This window comes from Phasianus colchicus, chromosome 2 (genome assembly GCF_987193195.1).
Source record: "Phasianus colchicus chromosome 2, bPhaCol1.hap1.1, whole genome shotgun sequence".
In the NCBI taxonomy this organism is placed as follows: domain Eukaryota; kingdom Metazoa; phylum Chordata; class Aves; order Galliformes; family Phasianidae; genus Phasianus; species Phasianus colchicus.
This window is the reverse complement of record NC_143437.1, coordinates 64,924,836-64,949,116: the sequence shown is the minus strand read 5'-3', so window position 1 is coordinate 64,949,116 and position 24,281 is coordinate 64,924,836.

Sequence of the window (24,281 nt, the reverse complement as noted above, 5' to 3'; positions counted from 1 at the left end):
ATAATTTCCTAAAAAGTTATTATCCATCTAAACACAGACAAAAGCCACTGAAATAAAAAGGAAATATTTCAGTTGTATGACTGGACTTTGTGTCATAGTTAAATTGTACTCATTTGGAAAATACAATTAATGATTTCTTATGTGTGAATAAGCTTTCCTGTAATCAACAACACTTCCTTTAATCTCAGTTACATATATTTATAGGATTCCAAAGCTGAATATTCAAAATGTTCTGTATTTTGATGGAAGTCAATATAATATAACTAGAATAGTGATATAGACATCCATTTTTAAGATGATTACTTTTAAAAATTGATCTCTAGTGTATCAGTCAGAAATGTAGTTTTATAAAGTCCAGTAATTTTGAGTCAAGGAAGTTCTGGAACTTACTTTAAATTATGCACATTGCTCTCTACATTATTGACTAACATTAATTCTTCTGAATTGAAACTAGATCGTGCAAAATTTTTCATTATAAGGTTACGTTTGAAACAAATTGATGTTTTGTCAAAGCCTAAGAGGTATCAATTTCTTGACATGATAAACAGCACTGCTTGTCATTACCTACAAGTGTAATAGATCTTTAGATGAATATTGAGTTACCCTGTGCTTGTGTATGTCACCTTACATAACCTGCTGATTCACGTTCTATCTTTCTTGTCATAACTAAAGATCCCCTCAAAGAGCATTCAATGACCAGACTAATTTTTTCACAAAACATTAAATTTATTCAAAAGTTTTGAGGTAGAAAAAAAAATACAACTCCCTTACAATAAAATTAGATTTTATGCTTGAACCTGTCAAATTCACTAAAACATTCCTTTGTCCCAGACTCGTAACCAATAGACTGAGACATCTCACACTCCTTGAGTAATTTATAATGTTTGAGCAAGGTAGATAGATGAACATAAAAGCTTTGCAATAAGATATATGATGCGCAGCATACCAGGAGCAGAAAGTCCATGCCTGCCAGCAAGAACACCACTGGGAAGGATGTTCTGGATTCCTTCTTCAGATTGACATGCTGCCCGATGTGACTTGGTAACTCTTTGGGACTGGAATGAATACAATTGCATTCAGATACTTGAAGAAAAATAAAGAAAAGGCTAGTGGTTTGACAGTGATTGACTGCAGTTTATCAATCTTCCTTTTCTGAACAGGGAAGCCTTGTCAGAAGTGGACACAATTAACCTCTATATTGGATATTTTTTCTATCTTCCTGCTAAAGGCTGAACATATTTGGTGGCCTAGTGGAGAACACAGATCATGCCCTCCGGTGTCTGCAAATAAACACATTCTGCTGGAAGGATGAGTCCTGAAATTCAGTTCTTCCTCTCAATGCAGTTTTAGCCAAAGACTTTTTAATTAACAGCCCCCAAAGCAGAGCTCATGGAATTACGACCTTGATCCAGACAAGAATTTTCTTCCTGAAAGATTTTGCTGAGATTCATGAGATTTCTATTTTGTCTGCAAAGCAAAACAGTTGGCAAAATGATCTTGGACTGATCTGGACTTCTTTGTGATCATGACATTTCACATTTCTCCCACAGAGGAAATCTTTATGGTCAGGAGTTTGTAAAAATGACTGCAATGAAGACAAAGTCAAATTGAGATAGTAGAAGAGTTTTCTGTGTCAGAAGATATAAACTTATCTTTTTTTTTTTTTTTTTTTCCCAATATTTACTCTAATTTCTCATCCTGGAATCAGCACATGCAGCATAAATCATGTATGCAGACAGACCTTACTTGAAAAATTGGCCCAGAAATTGCCCTTGAGTTGACATGACTGATCTGGCTATTACAAAGTCCAGAGCTTCCTTTCTGGAAGTATCTTCAACAAAATTATTAAAATTGTCACTGACAATAAAAAAAAGATAAGTGCAATCTTAAGATAAGATGTTTATGATTAGAAAAGCTAGTTCCCCAAATTTTTAAGATTCAAATTTACACATCAGCTCCTGAAATTTCATGTACCAATATTTAGGGAACAAAAGTAAAATAATGACACACTTATTTAGTTATACCATAGAGTATATTAAGCTTATATTTGTATGATGGCAGTAGCTAAGAACATCATGATTACTATCTTACAGAATAAAGTTAAATAAGCCATTTGTACATTTTAATCTATTACATTCATTTATTTTATTATAACACATCACTCAAAAGCTGATATAAAAATTGCATAATTCTGGTTTACCTGGATAATCCAATAGCACTTGATAGGACTTGCTTGTGTACTTGCAACCAGCCATAACAATGCTATTGATTCTACTGCTAGAGTTGTCTTTTGGACAACTGCCTGTAAAATGTGGATTCATTTTGTTTTGTTATTTAATTATTATTTTACTGTGTTTATTGCTTGAAAATCTGCTCCCGACAACGGAGGCCACACAGTTTGGCAATTACGTGGCAAACTGAATTGGCCAAAATGATTAATATTTTATTTTCCAGTACCTGCCACCTGCCCAAAATTATTTGCTGCACAAGCGGTGAAATTTTATCTTACTGGCTGGTTTAAAGCCAGTTCATTTCTCTCTGATTTTTCTGTTGATAATAGTGTACAGAAAATGTAAGTTAAGCCCTTCAGGTGGTTAACCAGCTTGATAGCTCAGACACTTTACATGCTACAAGTTATTTTCTCATTCTGTTATTTCTATTATTTTTATGCTTTTTATGGCAGGCATATCTCTTAACGGTGGAAAATAGGAATGTAGAAAAACCAGTCATCCACGATGAACTTCAGTATGTTTAAACTTGCTCAAATATCAACAGTTTTTTCATTTAAATTTGCGTAAATGTGCATAATTTTGGAAGTGTCTGCTTTACTATTTCTATGGCATTAACATTTAGGTGAAGATGGAAAACAACAGTGGTTTTTACAATATTGTTTTACTTTCTGCTACTTGTTTCTACCACCACAGGAAGCTTTTCAAAAGGGGAAGAAAAAAAATTAAAAAGAATGAAGCAGGGCTATGCTTAGTTCTCCAGTATGTTCCAAATAGGTCACTGGTTTATTATGAGCATCTGGAATAGCAGGCACTGAAATGTGAAGCTGTAATATCTGAGAGTTTGAAACTAAAAGTGAGAAAAGCTTTTCATAACTAGGGTTTGCAATACTCAAGCTTACACTACAAGCTTCTTCAAATTCTGTCAGGCTTTCCTAGTTGGAAAAACACTGCTGCCATCAAACAGCTGAAAGTTACAGGAATCCTAATAGGTCTGCATTAGGGGAACACAATGTTTTCCTTCACGTGTGATAAGTTGACCCTGGCAACCAAGCAACTAAGCCCCCACCAGTCTCTCACTTTCCTCCACGCTGGGATGTAGGGAGAAGAACTGGAAGAGCAAAAGTGAGAATAAATTGCGGGTTGAGATGAACTCTTCAGCATGTGACATAATAATAATAATAATAAAAGAAGAAGAAGAACAAGTGATGCAAATGCAAAACCTCCCAGCAATGAACTGATGTTCAGCCAGTTTCTGAGCAACAAACACTTTGGAAGGATTAGACAATGTTACAGAGTTCAGATCTGGGACCAGAGTCTTAAATAAAAAATATTAAGGGTTCTGCAGAGTTGTTGGTAGAAGTTTCTGTGGTGAAGACAAGCAGTTTGTTTGTTGCTGTTGTTGTTTGTTTGTTTGTTTTTAATAAGAAAGTGATAAAGGGTAGGAATGCACAGAATTATGTGACATTGTCTCAGCAGGAAGTACTTTACTGCAGCTTTCAGAATGCATATGACAGGTAATACTTATCAAAGAAGTTATGCAGAATGGTTTGAATTTGAAAGATATTTGTTAAAGATATAGACAGCAAAGATCTTAGACATTTTTTTCTGATAGGCACTGTAATATTTAGACACTAGGCAAAGAGACCTACAGAAGGGTCTTAGTTGCAAAGGAGAGGATTAGAAAGAAATAGCAGTGGAAATATTATCAAAGGAAGGGGTGGAGAGAGATGATTAAAATATTTTAGCTATCTTCTTGGGTAGGTCTTAGCCTAGAGAGGAGCTAGGTCTAGAGTACACATGTGGGAATCATCTCTATTAAGAAAATCATTGTATTTGGTTTTGTGATGAAGTTAGAGAAATGAGTCACAGGGGAGGATGAACAGAGAAGCAGGATGAACAGGTCAAAGAAGATGAGGGAGAAATATTGGTTCTAAGATCTGGCTAACAGCCAGCAGAGACTGTAATAAGAGCAATTGTATTTTGTGTAAAAGATAAAAGCAGTTTCTAGAGGAATGAAGCGTACATCTGACAGAGAGATTGTCAGCAGTTATAAACAATATGTTGAGTTGACTTGGAGAGACAAACAATAAAAGAAGAAAGACAAACAGCTAAAGTATTAGCAGATGAAGAGATCTGGAAGCATGTTTCAAGTACAAAAGTATTTCACAGTAAACAGTTCATCAGATAAATATTTATTTGTAGTTTTCTCAAATTTCAGTTGATTTAAGTCTTGCAGTAGTTTGATGAATTCTTCCGACCGCATCCATCATAACCAGAACTTATTTGCTTCTTTCAATACTTGTTTATGTTTCTCAGTTCTTTCAGATCTGGGCAACACATTTTTTTAGTGAATCTGTTCAAGAGGAAGATTTGGATATGCCCATTGGACATATTAGTGTAATCAGATAATAATTTTATAATTCTTTCACTATGTCTCATAACTTTAATAAAACTTCCTTAATTGTGGAAACTTTAACTTCATAGCTAGAAAACAGACAGGAGATTATTTTTGCTTTCATGATGAAATCTAAATTTGGTGGAAAATAGTTATTGTTAAAAACTGAATAAACGGTGTCCATCTTTTTCATGAGAAATTGAGAGAAAAAAATGAAATTATTTAGTACAGTAAAAAAAGCTTATACATAAATACTTCTTCTTTCTTGTCTCCCATTATTTTTATTTTCAAAGTTGAGAGTGATCAAGTTATGAGAACAACCACGTGTGTGTGAATTTCTTTACCTATAGTGCCAGTACGTTTGCCTCTGAATGCTGAAGTAAAGAAAAATAACTTTGCAGTACATCCTCAACTGCAATTTTACACGAAAGTTAATGAAGCTAGATGAAATCTGAGCACCAGTTGTCAGGGAGCCTACAAACAGGAGGGGAATCAACACTTTGAAAGTGTAGATAACAGCACGACAAGGGGAAATGGTTTTAAGTTGAGGATTTAGGATGGATGTCAGAGGGAAGTTCTTTACTATGAGAGTGATGTGGTGCTGGAACAGGCTGCCCAGAGAGGTTGTGGAATGCCCCATGTTCAAGGTCAGATCGGATGGGGCCCTGGGCAGCCTGGTCTAGTATTAAATGTGGTGGTTGGTGGCCTGCATGTGGCAGGAGGGTTGGAGATTCATGATCCTTGAGGTCCCTTCCAACCCTGGCCATTCTGTGATTCTGTGATTCAGTGATTGTGCTATACCACTGTCCTAGCAAAAAATAATCAAAGAATAATAATGCCAATTAAGAAAAAAAACCTCAGAATCCTTCACATAAAGAATGAGAATTCATGTTGAACCAATTAGCCTGTTTCTTACTCTTTGATCCAGAGAAAATGAATGGCAAACAACAATTACATTTCTTAGCACATCCTCAGTTCCATCTTTTTTAGCAACTTCATTTGACAATGGGACATAGCAGGACTGAACAAAACATAGCTCTAGAGGAAGCTTACATCTGTCTACCCTAGACAAAATACTTTCCACAAATATAGGTTACTTTTCTTTTATCAGTCATCATAAGCATATGGTACTAACCTTTGATTAGCATGAAGCTTTCCAAATATAGTAAATAACAGTAACTTGAGGCCCTGACAGCTTATTTTCATTAATTATATGAGAAATTTGGTAGTGTAGGGAAGAATTAAACCCATGTTTCCTAGGCCTTATTCAACAACTAAATTATAGAAGCTTTCCTATGAAGTAGCAGATTTCAATTACAATTTATTTTTATGTCTTTCTAATAAATTGCATGCTAGAACCATTTTTCAGAATTGAAATATACAATTACTAGGGGAGATTTTAAAATGATAGCAGAAACGATAGAGAAATTAAGACTTAAATTCAAACTTGCAATAAAAAAATTTGTGACTGAAATTCATTTAATTAAATGATACACTTAATCAGGATGTTTGTCAGAAAGCTGATTAAAATCTAATGATCCTAAGCATCAATAACTGTTGCTATTGCAACATCACGCTCTTACATGGGATTTTTTTTATTGATTAAGAAGCAATCCAATGTTACCACACATGTTTACTTTCAAACTGGTCCCTGCTTCTTAACCAAAGTATTATTTTCCTGCAGTTGCAACACATATGTAAAATACTTCATTAATATATGCCTCACTTACAGAGTGATTTGGATGCTACACCAGACACTCTGATTAAATGTCTGAAGGTGTTTGTCAAGTTGCAGGCAGAATTGCAGAGCTCTTCTTCCCAGTCCTGTTTGGCTGATTGTCTTATAAAAGATCTCCCTGATACGGGGTCATATTTATTGTAACAGCTGTTAACATAACAAAAAGTTGTATAGCAGCCAACTCAGATTTGTCAAGAACATATTTTCTCAAATTAATCTAACAACTTCTCTCCATGAGAATGTAAGGGGACAGAGGCAGCAAAGGAGAAGCAGGAGTATCATACATCTTAACTTTAACAGGGTTTTTGATATTCCCTCAGGTATCATTCTTATAGCTAAGCCAGAGATCTCTGATCTGGATGAAATGACTGCTGTGGAAATCCTTGCTCGATATGCAAACCCAAAGAGTATCTGGGAATGATTGACTACCAGAATGGATGGATGTAACAGGTGGAATTTCACTTGGGCCTCAGTCCAGGCCTGTTCAATGTATTTAGTAATACCTGAAATAACAAGGTCTAAGTCTATCAGATTTACACAATGTGAAGCTGAGAGTGCATTGGAAAACATTAAATATCACAAAATTTATAACAGAACTCTGGAGAGCATTATGGATCATTTCAGTTAACCATTATAGTCTTTGTGTGTATACTTAAATCATATCGGTCTCCAGAATGGCCTGTCTCCACTCAATGTTCCCTGCCAGATGAAAGTAGAATCAGAACAGGAATTATCTGTACTCATGTCTATAGTGGACAGAATAAGGAATAGCCATTTTCAACTGCATGTAGAAATAAATAAAGACAAGTCTGTCAGATAAGAGACACTGAAGGCCTGTAGCAGAATGCCCAGAGGTTGTATCTTTACCATTGGCTAGAGATAACTAAATCCCGTGGAATTAAGGTTCAAGCAGATCTCTCCTGTCCTGTCCTGGATCCACAGACATGAAGCTGAAGTTCAGGTTCCCAATCTAGGGCTGGTATTCTCACACACATACACACAAAGACATTGCACAAAACTCAAAAGCAAAGATGGCACCATCCTGTTCTTTGTCTCCAGCTGATCAAGACTGAAGTCTTTAATAATAGAATATGTATGCAAAAACATGAACATTTTCAGCAGCAGGCCTTGGATCTCTATTGTATTTAGTTGTTGGCCATGAACCTACGAGCCCTTGAAGGCCCACTTCAGTTATTGACATTCACCTTGTCCTACGCACCAGCTCATATCACTTATAGTTTGTTAATATTCACACATGTCCAGAATAGAGAGTGCATCCTCATGGAAAATGCCTTTTTTAGTCTGCATGGTGTTTCCTCAGCTCCCATCTGTTGCTTTCCCACCAGGACAACAGTCTTGTCATTCTCCTTCGAGTCCTAGGAGTGAACACATCAAGATGTTCTATCTGTCATGTAGACATCACTGGGTCCTCCATGCTCCTTCTCACATTGCTCCCCTAATCCTCTGCATTCACCGTGGTTAGCATTTAATAACATCACCTAACATATATACTTAAAGAAATTTTTGATAAACTTTTGGAATGTCATCAGCAGCCTCTCTTCTGGAGGATGATAGACTCACTGTTACTCTAGAATCCACATTAAGCCCATTTTCAAGTTATGTTGGCAGATAGATGTGCCAGGAAATCAAAATACAGATGTCATTTACCTCCAGATGGTGTTTCTCATTTCAAACTTGAAAAAGTACACAATACATCATTTAAAGAAAGACCAAGGTATTACTATTTTTTCTTTTTTTCTTTTTTTCTTTTTTTTTCCCTTCCTCCTGGGCCAAAAGTGCTCTGTAACTTGAATATACAGAGAGCTCATAGATCTATGTCATTAATTCCCCAATTTATACATACTGTATGGATAAATAAACTTAGGACAAAACACTGAATCACTCCTGTCTCCTTAGGAGAGTGTTTTGACCTTCACATCTTAAAAGTCAGTTAAAGAAAAAAGGATGGGGAGTGTGTGGGTTGGTGGGAGTTCTACCTATACTGTTCAACCAGTGCTACAGTCCCCTATTATTTTAGATATTTTGAAAAAATCCAAAGTAATCCATAAAATCTTTGCAGGAAGAACAATGTGCTTATGAAACTGTAAGGTTTTCAACATTTCTTTTTAAAGAATTGTTCTAACAATTCTTTCCTGTTCAAAAATTTTATAAAATATTCCAGGTATCTTAAAATAAAGTCATGATACTGTAGTTACACTATTAAGAAAAAAATCATTTAGATTATTAGATTTGATCTCTGTTATCACAATAGTTACAAAATAGCTTGAAGAGAACAGAAATAAATACATATCTAGTTTACTCTTTTTTTTTTAAGCTGAAATACATGAAGAATATAGATGGTTTAGATTGCTGTAGTATCTAGTGAAAATAATGAATATTGTCTTAAAAGAACAGAGAGAAAACAGACATACTATTCTTCTACAAAGGAAGTCAAGAATACAAGAATTTATCAGTTCACAGGACTAGCAGGAAAAAAACTTAAAATTTGTTATTATTTTTAGGAGCAAAGTTACATTTTGTGCCTTTATTTGTTTAATTGTTGCAATGAGAAATAGTGGAATTTAACTCATATATAATAAGCTACATGGAGTTTTCAGCAACTTTTTCTCTTGACTGTCATGAAGTTTCTATCATTGGAGTTAACGTAATGAATTACATGGACATCGGGCCTAGTTAGCATCACAGTTTTCTGTTTTTGCAGAACTATGGAAATAGAATATCATTTATTTACAGGTAGTTACATAAACATGAGCTATTAATCTCTACTTACGAAAATAGATCTACATATGATGGTCTAAATTTTTCAGTTTGTAGATTTAGAATAAAACTTCCCCCACTCAAGTGCAACTGCGCTCGTGGTCTCCAACTTATTAAAGGGGCAACAAGATAAATTTACTTACATGTTACGTAAAAATTAGATCCTCGTTTACATTTACATGCATGTGGAGGGACATGTTATTTGTAATATATGACTTCTGTGGAAAGAGTATAAGGATTTAAGAATATTTGCTCCTAAAGCTGTATTTGAAAGCACAGACATACCACTGGCTTTCTGGCATGGAAAGAACACATGAAAATCTAGAAAAAAGTTATCTTGAATTCCTGTATAATCTTTCTATTATCTATCCTTTTCTAAAATATATTAGTTAATAAATTGGTTTTGTATATATTAAGTGGATAAATTGGATGTATTTTTATTGCTTTAATTTATGCATTTATTTTTCTGTAAGTTTAAGAGGTAAATAACTGAATAGAAAACATTTTAATACTGCAGGATATTTTAAACCACTAAACCTTCAAGTTCATAAGAAATGCTTTTATTTTGTCCAGAATATTATCAGACTCTACTGAGAGGATGAAATCAAAAATTGTTCAGTACTTCGCAGAATTTGTAATTATGCTTTAATTTCACTGAAATTGTGTATCTATTTTACTCTTTCAAAATTTATAAATTAGTATGTTTTTATTTTAATATGATGCACATCTGCTCAGTAATGCAAACCACCTTTAGGGATCAACAGTTATTCAAGTACTCATCGTGACCATGGCAATGCTAATTACTTCATATAATTCACGCAGGTAAATGTTTTTAACAGCTGTCACATGTGTCCCCTCTGTCCACAGTTTTCAATTCTTCACTTTTATTATGACTTGCAAAAGATAACGTCTCCAAAAATCCAGTTTTCAACCTATAAATCCATATGTTGACATATACATACATATCAAACAATATACATACACAGTGTTTTTTTAAAAGGATGCCCTGCTGGCAACCTACTGCAGAGAAACCAATGGTTTACTTCTTTGTTCTATTATATTTTGTAAGAATGCTTGCTTACACACATTCCAAGTTCTTTATCCAGAATTTATTTGCTCATCACAGAAGTGGATAATTTAAAGACAGACGTTTAAATGAAAGAAGAGTGTGTGTGAGTTAGTTCTCATATAGCATTACACCCTTCAGTAGTTTTGGGGTCAGAATTCAGCTAGATAGGAAAGCAGTTACAATCCTGACAAAGCTTGGTGGAATTAGTTCTCAAGAAGATAAGAGTTCAGACTCAAGCTAAAACTGAAAGTATTTTGCTCAATCCTTAAAATAGCTTTTGAAAAGAATTTTGAATCTGTGTTGCCCAGTGCATGTTATACCTCAAAAGGCACTAAACTTCATTTCCCTGCACCTCTGTAAATCCCAACCAACACAGTACTTAACTACTTCATTTTAATTCTCAGAGAAATAATTTTTAATTCCAAGCTACCACCTGCTGCAGCCAGTAATGGTTTTCTGGTGAAAGCTGGTGAATGTTCAGAGGCCCCTCAGCTCGTGTCACTTTTCGGACATGTATGCTCCCGCTGCTGCTGCTGCCTTTCAGAGTTCTTACAGATTCAGGAAGCATTGGCTCAGCCCTCTCAGCACGGACGTGCTTGGACCACCTCTCAAATTCCCTGATAGGATTTCTAACTAGAACAGTTTTTAGCAAAAGGAACCACAGCAATTGCCTATGGTCAAAAGCCAAGCTGGGGCCCCACTAAGGTAAGTTAGTAATATAAGCTAGTAATGTAACGCGTATAAGGGCACAGATTGCTCCCCACCTGCCTTAGATCCACCTGGGACTTTCATGAGCCCACAGGTGATTCAAATACTGTCTCTTAAACAACATAAACACTACTGTGTACATGAATACATTTTTCAGAGAAGGGCAGAAAATCAAAGTGCAGTCTCATCTCCTAGTTTTACAGTTCAGGATCTCACCTTTAGTAATAAAAATGCAGTGCATGATTTTCATATGTCTTCAAATAGTAAGTTAGAACTACCAATCATATACCAGCGTCCTATATAAATTCAATTCCTTTGTCATTTCCTTCTGCACAGTGCGAGCTTGACTGGGAAAGCAGCTGAAAGAGCTTCTTGCTCTCACCCCTCCTCCACATCTATCTAACAGTCATATGGCTTCTGGTAGAAACCCAAAAGGAAATAAAGTCATATTTTTGATCAGAGCCAAAACATTGTTTTAGAATAACAGCTGTCAAAACCTGGCCAAAAAGCTTCATTTTAACTGTGTATAAGGTTTCACTCTTCAGTGTGTACAGTGATTTGTAAAAGGGTCAGTGGCATTGTCTAAGGCTACAAGGCAGCACTGCTGAAAGCATTTAAAAGTTCAGGGGAAAAAAATCCTCGTCAATCAGATTTTCAAACATTCAATGATATTTTTTCTTCCCTCGGTAGTAAAATGTGCCCAGTACGAAAGTCTTTGTGCAATTAAGGAATGGGGACTGCAAGGGGAACATACTGCACATCAGGCCTGAACTAGAAAAGAAGATTTCAAGCCATGAGTTTTGCTAAGGTACTTTTCAGAATTGTTTTTGTTAAAGGACAATAAGCGCATTGTCTCTTTCTCCTCCCCCTCCACAGGCACTCTAAGCTATTCTCTTCTACTTTCTTCAAAAACATGATAAATCCACAGACTGTTAAAGGATCATTGTTAGGTGGCGGACTCCTAATTCTATTTCCAGACTGATTTTCCCAGCTATCAGATGTGGCTGGCATTTTTTTCCCTGATGTGGTCTATATACATCTTCCAAAGCTCCCAGCCAAATGGCCAGCTTTCTCCGGGGAGAGACCACAGCTGCCTGGCCCTCACTGCAGAGACGTGCACTGGAGCATGGCTGGCACAGCTGTGCAGTTTTTTCACAGGCTGACTAGAGAAAAAGAGCCATTCTGGTTGCACAAAGAAAAGGAAAAATCTCTCAGTGGACAGTGTTTAATATCCAGAAGAAGCAGGGACTATCTCCACATTTCATTTATTTCCATGGATTCAGTGTTATATTAATATATCTTTATTTCTTGAAGACTAACTAGGAAAAAAAAAAGAAAAAGAAAAAAGCAAAAACCCACAACAAAAATAGGAAAGACTTGTACCCCAACTTCAAGAAGACCAAAGTTTGCAACACTGTTTTCATAGTCTGTACATAATATTAAGAGTCACAAGCAGGTTTTCTGTATACCAACTTTACATGGATGGCAACTAGCCATATAAATCTTCTCCACTGCCCAAAGAAAGAGATGCCCTTTTATGGTGTGACAGTTCTACAGGGACTGCCTATGAAAAATATGCAGCTGGGAAGCTCTTTCTTATTGGCTCTTGTGGCTCCTCTGTAGTGCTGCAAATTTTCTATAATGTGTCATTGGTAAGTCCCACAAGAGTATTCTCACTGATACTGGTGTATGACATTTTCCTAATTGACCTTAGATATATTGTGAAATGAATGGCATTTCCAGTCTAAATTTGTCCTTAGCAAAAAATTCAACGCATTTTTGTTCACAATTACAGGTTGAAATTTATATGGACACTTGGTTAATGTAGACCTGGCTTTGCTTATTGTCCTTCAAATAGAATAAACTACAAGTTAGTACAATAATGGCTAGTGCTGCAACCTCAGATCTGAGAATCTGGAAGTTAAGCTGAACTCATGTTTTCTAATGTTTTATCAGCCACTCACAAATGAAAAAAAAAAAAAAAAAAATTAAAAAAATCACTTCATCTCTCCAACAGTAAAGTAAATGTTGTCTTAAGTGGACTTCCTCAGTATATAATTGCTCAAAATTTTGGAAACAAGCCATTTGTTGCCATACAAAATGGAAAAGACTACAGATCTGTTATGTTTTTTCTGTTGTGCTAAAAGGTTTTAACAAGGCTGCAAATTTGTTTCTGTCAACAAACAATCCTAACCAGAAACAATCCTAAGTATGCATTTTTATTAAATGCAAGGGATAGAGCCATTAAATTAGAAGGTGATTTTTATAGCCAATTTTAAGAGCAGTGTGATGTCTTAATTTCTTTGGAAGAGAGCAATTGGCTTCAGTGACTGATAGAAGTACTTGAAGTCCTTTTTTTTTTTTTTTTTTTTTTTTCTGTATTTCTCATTTTTTATAACAGGCAAGAAAATAAAGTTTTCTCGGAGTATTTCAAAATGAAATACAATCAGCATTTTTTCATTGATGCTGTAGCTAGTCAGAAAAGAATTTTCCATATAAAACATATAAAAATATTTTTCCATCACTATTTTCCATTCAAAATCATGTCATCTTTTCAAGAAAATAATATTTCAGAAGAAATGAGATTTGTACTATGCAGCAATATTTGGAAAATAAAATAAAAAAAAAAAGTAGTTCAAAACTTCCATTCAAATTAAAAACCTAACAAATTAAAAAAAAAAAAAAAAAGTATGATAGGCCACATACTTAAATATTTTCTGTATAAAACAGATGGATGGTGGATGAATTCTGTTTCAACATGTCTAACTGCAATTAAGAGTATGAGGTCTCAGTCCTTGAACATTTCATTCAAATCCACCAATATGGTTTTCTTTTGTTTTCCTTTGCCTTCACTTCAATGGACTTTAGTAAAACAACCATACTGGAAAAAAATTGAATGATCTTTTTGCATAGCAAGTTATTTCAATAGTCTGCTTGTAAATCGCCTGGGTGGACTGGATCCACATCAAGATAAGTTCACGGCAGAAAAAAAAAAAAAAAAAAAAAAAGTTTGCCAATAACTGATTCTCAAATGTTGGTTGTGCTTTAAAGTATACACGCTGTTATCACAAACACTGAAAATTCAGGTATGATTTCAATAGCAGCATCCAAACTCATATGGAGCAGAAAAGTCAAATAAGGAATTCAGCATATCAGAACTTAGATTAGATTTTTGTGCCTAGTATGGTTAGTGATTTGTTGGGTGGCACCATTGGTGTGAAAGTCCGGGAAATTGAAAGAGTATTATGAGAGGAGCAGAGCACTGTAAGTTCTTCCTACCTTCAGGAAGTTACATACTCCCTATCTTCTCAGCTTTCTGCTATTTTTCGGATTGCTTCTTGTCTAATTTTTTAACCTTCTCTGATGTGTCAATGAAATCCTTCAAGAAAAGTGTCAAAAAGAAAGAGAAAAGAGACTCCTCAATATAAGAGAAGGGATGTTAGGATGTGGCAGAGGGTAGACAGCTGAGGTGAAGAAGAAAGCAGTCTCTTCAGATGACCTTGTTGCCAGATAAAATCTGCATGGAACTATATTTTATGAGCTGTTGTCCCATAGTATGAAATGTGTTAGTGGCAATGCTGCCTTAAGGACTTTCTTCTGCTCAATTTCATTTCTGCCCTGTACCACACTGGTAAGTGTTAAAAATAAGTTGAAGGAAATAATTTTTTAGCCCAGGTACTCTCACTGAGATAATTTATTATATGGCTCCCCCAGAAGTTATAACACTCTATATTTAACAGAAAGAGGGCTTAGTACCTTCAAAGTAGCATTTCTTGAATATATTGCATACACAAACACCCAAAATAAAGCTTTTTATTTCTCAAGACTAGGCAAGCAAAGTGCATAAGCATTTCTGAAACAAATGTAATTCACAAGATAGAAAATCTTGAGCAATTTGCATAGGTTTGAATTTAACATCAGTTCTTTGGATTAAGCCTGCAAAAAAGAGTAAGCCACTGGAAGATCTTGTAAGTACTCTACCTCTGAGGTAAACAGTTCAGCTGTTCATCCTCTCTGAAGCAAAAAATAAGTGTTTCCTCTTGTCCCCCTATATTTGAGAGGTTTGAAACAAACCGTGATCTTAGTAGGCACTACTACTACTCTTAAATATAGATCATTTACATATACTTAATTCCTCATGGTCAGCAGAGATATGGCAGATATAGTAGAAGGTGCTTGTGTTGATGTGTATTCTTTTAGTGAATAACATTTACTTATTTCCAAACCCACATGTTTATATAAAGACTATGAACAGATGAACTCGTTACTCACAGACAAAAAACAGATGAACTGCCTGGCAAAGCACACAATCAAACAAAAAAATAAAAAATCCCAAGGTTACATTCCTAATTCCAAATGAGTAGTCTGGTTTCCAATAAAAAGGCACTGAGTGTTGAGTAGTCTATTTCTTTTTTTAATCAGGAAAGGAATTAATTTCTTTCTGAAAGCAAATGTGAATTTAGTATCTTGATTTCTATCTTGTATTTCTTAAAGTTGATAATCAAGTTTTGCCATTTGTTTTGCAGAGAAATAAACTGGTTCATACAATAGAACTACTCTCACATTGTAATTTTTTTTCTAGATTTGCATTAAAAGCTCTTAGGAGTATAAAATATACAGGCTAAAATCTTGGACCCAGAGAAAATGAAATGTTCAAACCAGACTCCTGCAATGCCTCTTACAACGGTCTTTATCAGAGATTTAGCTAAAATAGAAAATCTTTGTTAAGGTTAACATGGTTAACCTTTTTTTTATGTTGTAGTAAACTGTGGAGCTCTTTTCTTATTAGTTGGTGCTGGCTGGCCTAAGAGTCAGATGAGTAGAAAAGAGCAGTTACATAGCTTTGTAATTTCAGTTTCTCTTTTATTAACAATTGTAGGGGAGTACCACACACCTCTAGATTTCAGACCTTAGTTTTCCAGAAGTTTTCAGACATCTGATGTTTACAACATTAAAAATATATATATTTAAAAATTGAGAAAATAACTTCTAAGTGAACGTTTGCTCCTTGCACAGTTTCAGCTAAGACTGATATTTTTCAAAGCAGATATTCACAAGCAACCATGAAATCTAGCTATCATTGGCAACTGTCAAATGATGCCTACCTGTGGGTTCCAAACCCTCACAAAAAGCAAGATAGGTACCAGCACCACGGCATACTAATAGGTACAACATAGGTTCAGGAAACATATGAGAATTTTGTTCAACTGCTTTAACTGAATTTCACTACCTGTGAAAATAAGACTGTGCATTGGACCAAAGACATGTTTTGCTTTGTACATGGTGAAATGCAGAGGAACTCTTTCTAATGACAGCAGATAGAGAGCAAGGGGTGCCCCAAAAAAGAAGTCTTCTGTTTTGTTTTTGCGTCTGCTAAAAATGAACTTGTCAAACAAGGTGTTTGAAATGTAATGCCAGTATGAACAAAAGAGAATATCAAATTCAGGAAACATGGGGAAAAACTCACTGCCTTAGATGCTTCAAGCTTGAGACCTTTTCCTTTTGGATTACAATTGTTACAGTAAATTTCATTAAAGAATAGAAAAAAACACATGGAATGCTTTCTATCTTCTTTAAGTCTCTGCCTGTAGGATTCTAATTTCCTGCAAAATCTCACTTTAAGGAGAATTTGTTTTCTTATTCCAAAGAACAAAATTATGAAAAGTATCACCTGACTACTTAGGCTCCCTAAGATTAGACCAGACACAATGTTGATTTTACAGCTCCAGTTACAGGTCAAATGCCTGATTTGAACAGGATCATTAAAAAGCCAGGCAGACTGATTTGTAGGATCTAGGATGAATGGCTCCCAGAAGCAACACCTCAAGGGCCACAAGGGGCAAGACTAGTACATTTGGTCTGGGAGTCTGCTAGGTGCATGTATTTCTGGTTCCTCTTCTATTCTGGTTGCATTTGCCGTCTTTCCAGTCTTTGAATCGCTTTATTTAGGGAAAGCATGCTGACACTTCATGCTGCAGTATTCGATGTGAAGTATATCAGTTATGTCTCCTTCATTTGAAAGCAAAGCTGAAAGAGAAATGCCCACATTTTTCATAGCTACCCAGTGATTGGAGTACCAGTGCAACAAGTGGAGTCATCTTCCTCCAGAGTCTAAAGAGGTTCACATTCATAAACCTCAGGAGCATACACAATTGCCTTGACAATGGCAGAGATGAGAAAGGGCGATGCCCATTCCTGTGCTGAAGGTAATATAGAGCAATCATAATGAGTCATGAGAGCAAGAGAGTGAATGTATGACACCGCAGCCCCTAAATAAGCATTTATGTTTGAAAACAGGCATTTAGTCTCTGTTCAAAACCTTGATTACACATTTTATCCAAAGATTGTTCAACAAAAAATCCATGAGGACAGGAACCAGGACTCATCCCCAGGAGAGTGCCCTTTACACGAGGGAACAAGAACCAGAGTTGTGTTCGCTATCTCTCTCTGTAACCCCACGAATCTTACATTTCTGACTGCAGGGTGGCACACACATTATTGATAACATTCCCTGTAGGTTTCCAATTTAATCATAATTGATGTTGGAAGAAAGAAGCATGATTGTACCTTAAATCATCCTATGACCTTGTCCTGTTACCTGGAGTCCAAATAAGTTAATTTATTGCCGCCAAAAACTGAAGATTACTTTTTTCCTTCAGCTGAGATTTCCTTCCAGCTCCAATCGTCACATAGTACATACTGAAGAGAATAGATTTAAATGTTGCCCTGAATGTACACAGCACTCTTCTCTGAGATGTTGAAGCTGGGCTTTTATCTGCCAGTTTTCATCTATCATTTGGTAGTTAGGAGAGACATACGTAGAATTTCTTATATAAATTATTGATTCTGTGTTGCGTGAAAGTCTCATAACTGCAAATGTAAGCCTAAGACATAAAGTAGGATTGAACTAAAACTATTAGATTTCCTCAGATGATATGCAATCTCATAACAGGTGTATTTAATTTTTCATACGTAGCTTCAGCCAAATTAATTGCTATCTTATGGATTTTTATTATTATTGTTTTGTTTATTAAATGATGAAAAAGTATCATAAGCTCCCTTGGAACAAAATGGACATGAAATCTGAAATAAAATGTTTTTGTTTGTTTGTTTGTTTGTTTGTGACCTGCAATTAATACATATTTCATCATATCTATTTACAATAAAGAAAAGGAAAACAAATCTTGCTTTTATGTTTTCCTTCTATATCTTAATCCTCAATTACCCATAAAGCAGCACTTTTGAGCTCCTGATCCAAAAGACAATGATTTCCAGTATATTTTTGGCAGATCTGGCATAAAATAATCTGGACTACTCACTGCTGTCCCTGGAAATTCAGGTGAATACTTTGCTAATCCATGAAGGCTTTTCATTGCCATCACATATAGCTACTTTTTTAAATTCACCTGAAGTATTTGGAGATATCAAGGGTATTAAGGGTAGTGTAGCAATTTTGAAGCAAGATACATTTATGCTGAGTTAAGTTGTTTAGAGGAAAATTCTTATTTCCTTGCAATATTCTGGTGAACAGCTACATGACAATTCTTTGCCCTGTATAAATAGATCAGTGGAGATTTTCTAAAGAGATTTCTTTTAATTACAGTCCAGACATTCTGACAGCAACACTTCTTGAAAAACTGTATTGCTTTAGATGTAATATTTTTTCTGGAACCATTCTGAAATCCAGTAACTTATAGTACTAGCACTGTGCTGCAGGGCAACAGATAATAAATTATTCCTATGAAGGAAAAGAGTCTCAGTGTAGAAATGAAAGAAATAACTGGCTATAATAGAGCCAGAACACATGCCTTTACCAACCCTTCATTGACTCTTCTTGCTCTTTCTCAAGGCTTTTTCTTTACATAAATATGAACATGGCTCACTTCCATCCCACTGAAAAACAAAATTGAATATTGAAATCTTCAGCTTCCAGGAAATGGTATTCTTTTCAGCCCCTTCCCTTTCTTTGACACTAGTGGGAAAGTTGTACTTATCTTTTACCATTAATAATGGCATGTGTACAAGAAAAGGCCTAGAAAACATTGTTCTAATTAAAGCTGATATTTTTGAATGCCTCTCCTAAGTCACAGTCCTAAGTATCCTAAGTCCTAATTGTCCAAAGAGATTCTAGAGAAAAGGCAGCAAAAAACTAATGAACTTAGAGGACAGTCCTTGAATAGGTATGTCAGGCAATACAGGAAACATGTATGATTTTAAATGTTTTGCTGGACACTGACACAACCATAATTAAAGGAGAAATTTTGTTATCCTAGGGAGATTTGTTTCAGTTCTATTCCCAGTATGGGTTAGAAAAAGCTTTATACTGTTCTAAAATATGTGCTCCTAACTGATACCCACACCAAGATGGAAAGATTTCAATTCTTTTTTGTTATTATTCTAATCCCCCATAACTTCTGCATGTCAGAATCTGAGGAACAAAGGAACTACTTTTGTTACAAGGATCTCCTGTAAATTTCTCACTTGAGAGACATGCTAAGACTACGAGACAAAACTTTTTGAAATTAAGAAAAAAAAGCTGAACATTCACCAGAAAGAGAGAAATTCTTCAGACCTGCCCTGTAAGTGCATGCTGCATCATTTTGTGATCGTCACTGCTACACATTCATGCAATGAACAGGGTTTGTCTTGCATAAATATATTGAGTGTTGCCTTTTTTAATGGTTGCCCTGAGTCTGATCCTTCAATAATGCGGTAGATCTCCAATTTTTATTTCTAACTGAAGTTCATGGTGTAGAATTGCAGAGGCCATGATGGACTGTTTTATACCTCTCTGCTTTGTTGTTTCACAGAAAACATGCTTGGCAATTTCTACAGCAAGATTGGAGTCTGTGATTATTGAGAAGGGAAATCTGCTTTTATATATATCAGTGATTTTGAAAACCATGACCTTCACAAAATTTATTTTATTATTGTGTGTATGCATGTATTTGTGTGTACTACAACTGCAGAATTTTTATTGCTGTTCAAAGGAAAAAAGATTTGAACTATTTATCTTCCCAACCTGTGAAATTTTCTACAGCACATTTGACTTGGAATAAAATACTTAAGGTGGTTTGAGAACCAAGTTTCCTCAAAACTGAAACAACATTATGCCTGGACCTCAACAACTTTAATATGCAGGAAAAAAACAAAAACAAAAACAAAAAAACAGCAAATGATTCTGCTTTCTAATCAATGTGATGTAAAAATTGATAAGGAAAACTATTTTGGCATTGAAGGAAACTCTAGAGTGTTGATATGTCTTGACTAAATATTAATTCTACACAATAGGAAGTTTCCCGAGTCATTCTGACAAAGATTTAGCTATGATATAGAGGATGATAAAAATGGATAATTCATTAATAAACAGCTTCCATATTCCCCAAGGGTTCTTTGCATTGAACTTCCTAATTACTACTGCAGGTACAACAATGATAATTCTACTTTTAAATTGTGGTTGTCGCTAGGTGCTTTGTCATTATTATGGCTTGATCCCCTGTTTTCTCATGCACTGTAATCATATATTAGGGTATGAGTTATTCTCATCAGCAGTAGTAAGACTAGTAAAAGAGATAGCCCTAACACTTACGTAAAGCTAATAGGAAATCTGAGTTTGTACATAAGTCACCGGGCAAAACAGTGCTCAAGATTCTTCAAAGAAGAAAATATGTATTCTCAAGAAAAGAACAGGTAAAGCAACAGGTCACTTTTTTTTTTTTTTTCTGTAACTTTTATATCAAAAGGGAAAAGAAAAAGATTAACAGAATAAGAAGTCTTCTGAAACACCAGGATGCTTTAAAGTGAGCGTGTCATGATTCAAAGGACTCTTTCGATTGAGTTTGGCAAAGACACTGTGGAAACATATGACCTTTTACATACTCACAGGGAGAAAGATGAGATCCTGCAAACAAAACAAAGGCATTCTCAATGAAATTAAGGGGGAGAGCATCAACACTGAGAAATCCCAGTCTAGAATTTGCTCATCTGGAAAAAATCTAGGCATCAGATTTGTTTGATTGATAGTATTTTTAATATACATCGGAGAAATGACTATTTCTCATGTTATAGGAAAGGACAGTTCTACTTTAGCACTGCAAGTGAAACAGACCAAGTGGGACTGTGGGAATTCTACACAACATTTTCCATGAACATTCATCTGAATTTTTTAATGAAATCGTGTAACTGATATCTGCTAGACTCTTTTGTTTTAGTTGTCACTTCTGTGGCCAAAAGTAAGCCCGGAGTAAGACCAGTTAATTCAGAGGTGTTCTACTAAAATGGACTGGTCTACTTTCAGATAATCTGGGGTTTATGAAAAAGGATTGCCTATTGAATACCAGACTTCCTAAATGGGGATTTCAGTTCCAGATTTTAAGATAAATTATCATATATTATGATATTGTATCATATATATTCTAACTCTTTTCAGACTCAGTTACTTGACTGTTTCAGTGGATCACACAAGTCTGTTAGAAAGAGACATTGCACCAGAATGAGCAGTTGCTGGATGCTCATGTATAATTTACAAAGAATGTATCTAGTCTTGCTTCCTCCACCTCCAAGAATACCTAGATCTGGGCTTGCTGTCCTGAGACACTTGCAGGAGGATGTATATTCTCTTCTAGCTACTTTGACCTTTGAACAGCTCTACTGTATGCTATCTTTCTTTGCTTCTGCTTTAATGAATATGTTTTAGATCACTTCTCAATCACTTTCTGACTCACTCGCATGTGATTCAACATCTACAACAGTTATGCTAGTCTAGAAGGTAATATCACGTATAATGTCATATCTCTGACCATCCTTGTACTGCAAGTTGTGGGCTCAGCCATTTCCACCATTAGTTCTGGAAAACAGTATATGTGATTTTTGTGTGTTTTTTTTTTTTTCTTCAGTTTAAGAATCTGATGACAGTTCATCAGACTCTGTGACACTCAAAAGCCTCAGATAATATTACACATACACAGAAACAAAAACTGCATCTGTCCATCTGCTACAGATTCAAAGCTATTTTATGTCTAAACTTACAAAGCAAATTCTTTAAAACAAGCATTGAAAGTGATCATGGAAATATGCTTCTCACCTAGCTTTATGCTCATAATTGATTTTTTAGAGAATTCATCTAAACAAATGAGTTGTGAACCAAGATTCTCTGAAATTCAATGTCAAGAATCTTCCTTTGAAAAATGTACACACATCTTTAGTAGTGTTGTACTACTAATCCATTCTTGTTTATTTGCCAGATGGAATTAAGCCTAGGTGACAGTCTACCTGTCCATTCAATTTTAATATCCCAAGAAGCTCATGTTTTATTTAACTTACCATAAAGTATGAGAGTTGTTAGATCACACAGTATGCAAAGAAAGCATCCTGTCTCTTACTGGCATGGCAAGACTTGGTTGCTTAAAGCAAGCTACCAGAGAGCATTTATCCATACGTATAATATCATGAAGTATATCTTCCCTTCCTCTTCCTTTAAAATAAAAAATTAAGATACTGGGTTATCTAGAATTCCTTCAACTGTTTAAAGTCCTTAGAAAAAGAAATACCTGGATCTAAATTTGTGACTTGTGCATAGAAAGTTTTTCCAGCAACTTCCCTCTGCTCCACGTCTCTGGAGGAGGAAATCGTGTTCCAATTCCACATTCCCCACACAAAGGAGTGGAGAACAGGCAGATTGGAGGTTCCTCCACTGAATTTCTTATTTTGACCAATTTTGTCTTTCCATCCAAACACTGGAATTTTGTGGCTAGTTTTGATTAATTTTGCTTTATACATTTCAATTGCTCTCCCCTTTTACTTATATCAGAAATTTTAATTCCCTGAGCTGTTATCTCCTCAAGCACTTGCTAAGGGTCTGAAACCGTAGCTACAGTAAAGCCTCTCTGCCTCTGGCAATTACACACACACACACACACACACACACACACACAAGCATGAGTCCTAGAAATCAAGTGCTTTATTTGCAGCATGCCAGAAGACTTAGGATTCAGAGTGTTCCAGCATCTTTTTTTTTTTTTTCTTTTTTTTTTTTTCCCTTACCTGATCTTGGCATGCTTAAAACCTTGGAAAGCCACAATTTACTTTTCAAATAGTCATCCTGGATGGCTCAGAAGCAAAGCTGTACAACAGGATATCCAGCTATTCAGCGTTGCTGTCACAGGTGGCCAGCAGTGCAGCTGCAAAGAGCTTCCTGCCAGGAGGGCAGAGTGGGTCCACAGGAAGAAATGTTCCTTTCCTCTTCCAATCTGTTTTCAACTGTAAAGGAAGGCCCAGCTCACACTCCCCCAGCGGATCTGCCTACGCAGCGGTTTTCATTTGGAGCAAAATCTCAGCTAACATTACTAACAATAACTGTCCACAGTGGAGCAGACTCTTTGCAGGGCTTCAAACAGCAGGGAGTTCTACCTTCAACAGTGAGCTGCCCTTGAAAAACAGTTCAGTTTGATGGTATTACTGATGTGCATAACTGTATCATCATTTTACAGTTCACTTAAGAGGAATCAGTGATATGCAAAAAGAAAAGATGATAACAGGAGCAGCAGTATTTTTCTTGAGATACCACAAGTAGGCAATTTGTATGTTCCTCTTTTGTCCAGGCAAGCAGCCGTAAACACACTTAAAAGAACAAAACTGCTTTCAATAATTTGTGGATTTTTAATACACAGAAATAAGAAGTCTGATTATTTTATCCATGAAGCTGACACTTCAAATTAGGAACGCAGAAAGCTAGATTAGGCAAAGCCAATAGACAAAAATTGAAACAAATAATTCATAGCAGTATTAATAGAAAGCATGTAAAAGTTCACTGTTTCACAGGGAACTCAAGCTTATTTCCAAGGAGAACTTGTGCTAAAAAAGCACCAGAAATGGGGATTGGGAACAGGATTGGTGAGGATTTGGAAAACTTTTATAGTCATTTAAAGTTTATACTGAGACTAAAGGACGTTAAAGAGTTGAAAAGTGAGATTTTCTCTGAGGAAACAAGAAACTGAACGTTTTTGTGGAATGTGCATAGAGTTCAGCTATTTAAAGTGAAGCACAACTGTAAATGTCTCCAGGACTGGGGATTTGACCGAAGTATCACAGTATGTCTGAGGCTAGCAGGAGTATCTGGGTCCACCTAGTCCCACCCCTACCCAAGGGAAGAGACTGAGTACAGGTGCCTAGGAACATGTTCAGGTAACTTTTGAAAATCTCTGAGGAGACTCCACAATTAATCTGGGCAGTCTGTTTCAGTGATATACACATTACTCACACAGTAAAGAAGCGCTTCCTGATAGTCAGACAGAACCTCCTGTATTTGTGCCTGTTGTCTTTTGTTCTGACACTGAAATCTAATGTCAGTATGAAAGGCTGATG